Genomic DNA, 9,047 nt, shown 5'->3' with positions numbered 1-9,047 from the left:
TTATAGATCACATCTATAATTAATTATATAGTAATCACATTAGCATACAATTTTCTCAATTGATTTGAACTATTCAATCATTCCTCATTAATATCCTTTAGTGAGCTAACAAGGGGACCTTATGGACCTACATATCAAAAGCTCCAACGATATGAGATTAATTGACTAAACACATTAACCAAAGTAATCAATGTTCGTTAACTGTGAGTATACTCCACAAAAACCCACAACTGAACTCTTTTCACTAAAGATATATTTATGTGTCCATGGATATACACAATTAACTGCAAGTTAGTCTTTCACGAGTGTTCGTAACACTAGTTGGTCAAATTACCGTTTTACCCTTGGGTTACCTCTGTATCCTTAAGTACAAATGCTTCTATAATGAACAACTTGTTAATATGGTTCAACTACTAAACAAAAAGCTCTCTCAGGCCAACAAGAAAGTAGGCTGATAACTTGTAGAAACACAAGTTATTTATACCGTTTTATTTAGATTATGTGGTAAAAAGAAGGAAAAGTTGCATCGACAGTATAGAAATTGGCTTAGAATTGCGAAAATTGTAAAGTGTCGTAAGCACACCCGCTAACCCCATTACGATGGCAAAATGGGATGTCCAAGTCTTTGTTTTGAAGAAAACAGGTCACTGAATGTGACAATCGCTCGAGGATAAAAATGAACAACGCATCCACATTGCATGCGGCAATCAATCAAGAACGAAAAAGAAGAATGCAACTACAATGCATGCGATGTTCGATCATGGACTCAAACGACCAACGCATTTCCACCGCATGCGGCAATCGATAAGAGATCAAAACAATTACACCACATGCGGCGATCGATCGAAGATGTGAAGTGCAACGCATTCGCAAGGACTTCTGACATTGTACAGCTTTTCTATTGTACGATTCTAATAAATTGATCGTGGAGCAAAGCGGACATTTCCACTATGCCATGGCAGGAATTATCAGATTTTCAGAGCGAGACTACTAATGCAGAAAAAGACAAGGTCTATAAATAGCTTCATCAAATTCGAAGAAAGGAGGCGAGTCTGAAGAGACAATTTAGAGAAAATCTGGGAGACCGACGAGACAAGATCAAGAGGTAAGTCTCTGAAGCAAGCAATTATTTTCGTTTCCAAAGAAGAAGCTCTGTGCAAAAGGTCACTTTTACCTGGAAAGCAAGCTTGATAGGGAAGCTTTCCACTCCATTTCTACAACACGCCGGCAAGCAATCGTCTCCGATCGGGATCCGTGTCAAGACATTAACACTCTTTCCATATTTGTTCTTATTTTCTATTCATCTACTGTGTTCATCTATAAACTTTCATTCATTATCTGTAACAAACGCTTATCCTTAGATTCTAATATTATTATCATATTCATCGTCATTTCTCTGTTCTTTTTCATACATTCATCATCCATTTTCTCCATCATGTGTAACTAATCCCCAGGGTAAGGGGAAGGATTAAGCGAGTGAGTTAATACTTGTTAAGGAAATCGGCTAATTTTAGCTAAAGCATGCTCGACGGTATCTTCACCTGTGAGAGTAGAAGTGAAGATGTTATTCCACCTATCTAAAGAATGTTAGAAGAATGCGTTAACTAAAGCGAAAAGTATTTCCAGAGATGGAAACAACCTTGCGTTCATCATGTTTATCATGTTCATCCTTGTTTCACCATAGACATATAGGGACGCAGCCGATCACTGAAAGGTGTAAGCCAAGGGAAAGCGGAACCTTAATTGCGTCCTCAGCAAGATTGACGAACTTGCGATGTCTTTTCCCTCGACCCATTCTCTTTCTGACACATTTCACAAGACTTACCACCACATTCATCAGACATTTTTGCAAATCTTCACAGTCAGTCCTCACTTTGTATAATTAATTGTTTATTCATTTATCTTTTACCGCATTTTACTTGATCACCGCAATTTACTTTATCGCATTTTATTTTTCAGCACATTTTATTCTTTGCCGCAATTTACTTTTCATCCCAATTTACTTTTAAATCCAATTCATTATTCTTTATGTTAACCGGTCGCATGTACCACAATAGTATCGCATTAATCTCAACAATCCTCGTGTTCACCTCATATCACTCTGAGAAACTTGCGTTGGAATTATACTTGGTTCCAGCGTAAGAAAACTTGTGACACACACATTAAACGAATGCATACTACGAAGCATTTAAGCATCATCACATACATTTAGAACATAGTATCGCAATATCATCAACTATAGCGCATAAGCATCATTAAATTCACCATTACAAGTTTTTGGCGCCATTGCCTGGGATTGACAATGTTTAGTGTTGAATACTTTTGTGATATTTTGCAGGACACATCTCTGTTGTACTATATGTTTAACGCGGAGAACAGGCTGACGGTGTATGAGTACTAGGACTGAACCAGAATTCGAAGCTGACCCAGAGATCTAGCGTACTTTTCGTGCACGAACACGCCAGAACCGTATAAGGCGAAGAAGGAACATGGCTAATAACAACGATAGGCCCGAAGGGAATCAAGTGGTAAATCGGCCAGCGTAAGATCCAGTTTTTCTAACTGCTGACCGCAATATCCCAATGAGGAACTATGCGATGCTAAATTTATATGACTTCTCGCCCGGAATTGCAAGACCCATGGTGGAGGAGATTGCACGATTCGAGATCAAGTCGATCATGCTTCAAATGATCCAAAATGTTGGACAATTCGGAGGTCTAAAAGGAGAAAACCCGCATTCTCACTTGACAAGCTTTGATGAAATGTGCAATACATTCTCCATTCCTGGCGTTACTCCGGAAGAAATTAGACTGTACCTCTTATCGTATACACTTCAGGATGAGGCAAAGTGGTGGGCTCATTCATTGGACCCGAATGAAATTAACTCTTGGGATCAGTTGGTCAAGCGATTCATGAAGAAATTCTTCCCACCCGCAATCAACGCAAGAAGATGGAGGGACATGTTGAAGTTTGAACAGATGAAAAATGAGACTCTGAGCTCCGCATGGGTGCGATTCAGAAGATTCATGAAGAACTGTCCGCACATCGGGATTCCCGATTTCGTTTTGATGGAGACATTTTACAATGGCTTTGACAGATCGATGCAAGCTGTTGCTGGTGCCTCTACGGCAGGAGGATTTATGGACAAAACGTATATTGAAGCTAAGGTCATCTTGGATCGCATTTCAAGAAATACAGATGACTAGGTAGATGATGGGTATGGAGGAAGAGGGCCAGAACGAAGAAAAGCAGAGAGTGCCATTGTACCTGCGGACACAATGACCACATTGGCCGTGCAAATGGTCGCAGTTACCTCTCTCCTCCAAACGATGGCGATTAATCAAGGAACCCTCTCCTAGGGTGTAGCACAAGCCAATGTGTTAGCACAAGTCGCAACGATAAGCTATACACAATGCGGACGGTGTCATTCAGTAGAAATGTACCCATCAAACCCACAGACAGTGTACTCCATTCAGAATAACCCATACAGCAACACGTACAACCCGGGTTGGCGGAATCACCCCAACTTTAGTTGGGGAGGGAACAACTACCAGGGAGGCCAAAGGAATCTGCAGAACAATTTCGGGAATCGAGGAAACCCTTCAACTTTTCATCAAGGTCTGAATCAGAGTCACCACCAAAGTAGGCAATCGCATAACCAACCTTCCTCATCCTACACCTCAACGAATACATCGTCCTTGGAAGCTCTACTTAAGCAGTATATAGAGAAAAATGATGCGGTCATGCAATTGCAAGCATCTTCCATAAGGAACTTAGAGATCCAGGTCGGGCAGTTGGCAGTCGAGCTTAGAAATAGAACACCAGGAATGTTGCCCAGCAATTCAGAAGCCCCTGGATCAAATGGGAAGGAACAGTGTCAGTAGTGACATTGTGTAGGAAAGTCTAACCGCCTGCGGGGATGCAGTTGCGATAACCTTGAAGAACCCTTTTTCAATCAGCATCCCCATCACTATCTTTACCCCTTTCTTTATCTCTTTCTTTACCGCTTTCTTTACTACTTTTTTACTACTTTCGTAAATTAGTTTATTGCTTTGTTATTGCGTTATTAAACTTAGTTTATTGCTTACATTAATTTAGTTCATTTTTAGTTGAGTTTACTTCCATTCCTGTCTCAGTATTGCGTTGATCTCAATTTTCTGTGAATGAATGTTAGAAGTGAACACTGCAACGTCTTATCAACTTGGTTTTGGGATAAGCTTTGCGATGTTAGTGATAACATAAAAAAAACATCTGGTATGTGTTGCGATGAAGGGTGTATCTTGCGCTAATAGATACATTTTGCGCCTGTCTTCCAAAAATGCATTCCGTTGACAGATGAGTTACGCGCATATGTTCACTGTGCCCGTCCTCCACAAACATGCACTATGTCGATGGTCGTGTTGTGCTGGTAGAAATACCGTGCGTCTGTCCTCCAGAAATGCGTTGCATTGATGGGTGTGTTACGTTAATACATACATTGTGCCCATCCTCTGCAAATATATTTGCAGTAACGGATGCATTACGTTGATCACTTAACATTGCGCTCGTTCGATTAATTAAAAAAAAAAAAGATGATGATAAAATATATGCAGAGAGGGTAGTCGAATAGCTTCAACTTTCGAGGGAATTATGACTTAGCAGACGAAATGACATTCTTTCTACTAAATCATAATGGGAGGGGTGCACGACAGGCTTTTTGGAATACCGAAGCCTGCCACGCAGCGATTGTGTTGGGCCCATCAAGGCCAAACCTATAAATCGCACCTCCTTCAACCGAGAAGCTGATTTGCATCTCTTTGCGAAAAACCCTAAGCACGAATTCTCTCTGCATACCCATCCCCTTCCGAGCTTTCTTCTGAAACAAAGAAATTTCCAACTTCTTTCACTTCACCAACAAAAATGGCCGGACAATCTTCCCACTCTTCTTCCCAACCATCGTCCCCTTCCCAAGCCCCCGTCATCGCGCGGGAGGCGGCTTTTCTCATTGCCAGCCGCCGCCCAACCGTTCAGCCTAAGCCTTCCCCAAGAATCGCTAGAAAACCCCGGCGAAAGACCTCTGTGGCAGCAAAACCACCCACCAACCGAAAGGGGCCGAGAACGGAGAGTGCCCCTGCCACCAGACTTGAGGTTGCACTCCCAGTACCTTCGACTGAAAGCGAACTAAAACGAAAGGATGACAAGGAGGTATTTGGGAGTATTTTGAGCAAGAAAGAGAGGGGGTTTCCGGAAGCAAGAGTAGTGAACCAGCTCCTGCCATCGGAGGAGGAGTTGGCGGTAGCTTCGCGGAGAATGGCCTTAGCTGTTTCGGATCCTAAGAAGACTACTCCAATAGACTCCAATGAGGGACCCATATGGGCTGTTCTGAAGGTCGTAGAGGTGAAGAAGCAGCTGAGGACGACCGAAGAGAAAAAGAAGAGAAAAAGTAAAGAAAAACGGGCGGAAGGAGATGAAGCCGCCTAGTTGAAGAAGGAGAAGAAAGAAAATAAAAGAAGTGAAAGAAAACAACGCAGGCGAGAAAAGAAGCGCCTGAAGAAAGAGGAGGAAAGAAGGAAGAGTGTGGAAAGTTTGGATTTTGACGGAGAATCAACCAGCACAAGGGTGGAAGAGGGTGTGTTAGTGCAAGCTAGAGCATCAGCTCAACTACCAACTTCATCGCCACATACCAAACTAGTTGCATCTGAAGACAAAGAAGACCCTGGCATCACACCTCTAATGCGACATCGCAAGGAGAATCTGCCGCAAGGGTCCACAAGCGACCCATCATTCTTTCAACGTATAGCAGAAGAGAAGGGGGCAAGAAAAAGAGAATTAGAGGAGAAGAAAGAAAGGATGTCACGTGCGTGCCAAATCATCGCATCAGGCGATTTGGCTAGAAAACTTCATGATGAGGCGGTTCGCCATGACAACACAAGGGCAGAAGAAGAAGAAATAAGATCTCGGAGAAATTTGAAAGAGAAATGAGAAAAGAAGAAGAAGCAGAGAAGAAGGAAAAGAAGGAGAAGGAAAGACATCGTAAAGCAAATGTGCAGCACGTTAGAGAGAGGAACAGAAAAGAAGTGGAAGAATGGGAAAGGGAAAAAGAAGAGCAACGCAAGGTGAGGGAACGCACCCAAAAACAGAAAGCCTGCCTTGTGTCTGCTCAAGAAAAGGGCAAAGCTAAAATGGAGAGTAACGAGCTTGCGTCGACCAGGAGGTGCCCAGCAACCAAGAAAGAAAATGATGACTTATGGATGGAAATGGGCTTTGTTCTTGCGTCGGCGCCACTACCGAATCTCATCACCAATGTTGTGATGGAACATGGGTGGGAAACTTTCTGCCAATGTCCATCCATCGTTATTCTTGCGGTAGTGAGGGCCTTCTATCACGGCCAACTTCATGACATTGAAGATGCGGTGATCATCGAAGGGAGGGTAGTGCCATTCAGCATAAAGGACAATGAGCTCTATCAGTTGAAGACTTTCCCGGAAGTACCGGGTAATAAGTTGATTGATGATCCTGAAGAAGAGCATATGGAGGATACGCTGAAAGTATTAATGCAATTGGGCACCAAGTGGTCGGTGTCATTAACATGCATAAGAACCCTCGCCTCCAGCAGGCTGCTGCCAGATGTGCGACTTTGGGTCTCTTTAGTGAAACCTTAACCTTAAAAAATCCGACGAGTCGCACACTAAGCATAGCAACCATAGAATACGACCCTAATCAAAATGCATACATTTGTCACCTTGACACCAAAAAAGAGTTCGACCCAATGCTTTATCGGTGGGAAGAGGATTGTAACATGAGAGAAGCAAGGAGGTCAACCTCGCGACTCATCCCAACAACGCATGACAAAAAAATTTCAAGAGATCGATGTGGGCTGCTACCAGATGTCATTTCGATCGATGTGGGCCAGCTCATTGCAAAGCAAATTCGAGGTTTTTTTGGCCGTGTGAGAAGTCAGTACTTCTTCCCGTGGACAAGTTTGAGCCTATGCCTCTCTGTGAGCGAAGGCATTGACGAAAAGCCCATGCCTGAAGTTCACGTAATCATCCACACAAAGATCTTGAGAATGCTTCTCAAGGATTCACCACATTGCCCCGAGCTTCCAACAAAAAGGCCCCTCATTGATTTAAATGCGCCGCAACCGCCAAAACCAAAGAAGCAGCGCCGCAATGACAAAGGAAAGGAAACCATCCAAGAAAGTTCACCGCAGAAGCAAACCAGTCTACCCTTGGACCATTTGCCTTTAGTCATTCGCCCACCAAGCCCTCCAAACAAACCCCTTTCCCCTCTTCCCGAATAATTCACAAACCTCCTCCTTGCCCCCGACTCCAACCCTGCATCTTCAGCAGCGTCCCTCCACCATTCATCTCCACCCTACTTTGCACCGCCAACATCGCCGCATGTTGATGACCCACACGGTTTGGAAGTAGGCCCTTCCGCTCAATCTCAAACTGATGCTGGTGAAACATCGATGGCGTAACCCACCACCGCATCCCTTACTGCTGCCTTAGAAGATATACGAGTGTTTTTATCTCGAGAACTCACCTTCTTCCACCATGCCTTAACGAAGTTGTAGGAAAGGAACGCAGAGTTGTGAGACAGCAGCACAATGTTGCGATAGGCGATGGTCAATATTCAACGCAACATCTTTACCATTCGCCTGAACCAAAGACAGATGGCCGAGCACAACCATTAGTACTTCAATTTCTTAACGACATATCTACATGGTCCCTTGGTGCCTCCACATCTACAGCAACCTCTGCAATTTCAAGAAGCGACTCATAGAGCTCCTCCGCAATATCCTTCTCACCAAGAGCCCTCAGCGCAACTCTAAATTTGGGGGTGTACCACCTTCTCCACAATTTTGCTTTTTTTTTTTTTTTTTGCAGCCATTCTTTTTTTTTTTTATATAGAGAGCTATACCTTGTATTCTTTTGTACATACTTACAATTTTGTGTTGCGATAATTATAATTCTTTGTGTACTTAGACAAATTTTATACAACTGAGTAATCATTCTTTCCTTATGCATTGGCCTTTTTTATTTTTATCATCCTTTGTTAATTTATTGCGATAATTCTTTTCTTTTCTTTTGCGTTGTTTATTTGCACTGCCATGATGAGTAGTATGCATGCCCTTAGCAAAATTTCTTTATACATTGTATTTTCTGCCTAACACTTAGACAATTCATTACAATAGCTCTGCTTTACCTTCTCTATTACAAAACTCTACTCAAACCTTCTTTTCAAAATTTTGACTAAGTGTTTTGTCTGTTCTGTCCAAAACAACGCAATGAGGGTCTTGCACATCTCTAAATTTGGGGGCGGGGAAGTCTGAGCAGATGCGATCAAACGGATGCGGTCATATCAGGCAAATACGTTCATCATCATCATTAAAAAAAAAAAAATCATAAAACTCTGCTGTCAGCGCAAGGGAAAATCCCAACCTGATAAAAGTTAAGTCGTGAAAGAAACCTGCTCGTAGTTGGATTCCCATGACACCCGTGGAAGCAAGCCAGAACGAAGGTAGGTTACCAGGATTGACGCAATGCAAAAAAAAAAAAAAAGAGAGAGAAAATAAGAATAAAAGAGACAACTCCACTGACCAGTAAAAATAAAACTTGGCTAAGGATCAAGAGTTGAAGTTGAGCTTTGTACACAACCAAAGTTGGACGCTCGCATGACACCCATGGGAGCAAGCCAAAACAAAAGGTGTAACCATGATCAACGTTCTCTATACGATGATGCAAACCAGGCCACTGCATAAAGACGGACTTCGTTGTTTTCGCAAAAAGAGGTAAAACATTATTCTCAAAACTAGAAGGGAACTTTGGGCAGAGGTTTATCTTAGATAAGAAATTATGTAGAGATGGAGCATTCGGAGTAGTCGATCGACGCAAAGTTAGGATAGGATTTTAGCTGAATTGCCTTAGTCAAGGATATGCTTGAGGACAAGCATATATCTAAATTTGGGGGTGTGATAACTTGTAGAAATACAAGTTATTTATACCGTTTTATTTAGATTATGCGGCAAAAAGAAGGAAAAGTTGCGTTGACAGTATAGAAAT

This window comes from Benincasa hispida, chromosome 5 (assembly GCF_027475165.1).
Source record: "Benincasa hispida cultivar pf3 chromosome 5, pf3_genome.v1.1, whole genome shotgun sequence".
In the NCBI taxonomy this organism is placed as follows: Eukaryota; Viridiplantae; Streptophyta; class Magnoliopsida; order Cucurbitales; family Cucurbitaceae; genus Benincasa; species Benincasa hispida.
Note: the sequence above shows the minus strand (reverse complement) of the source record.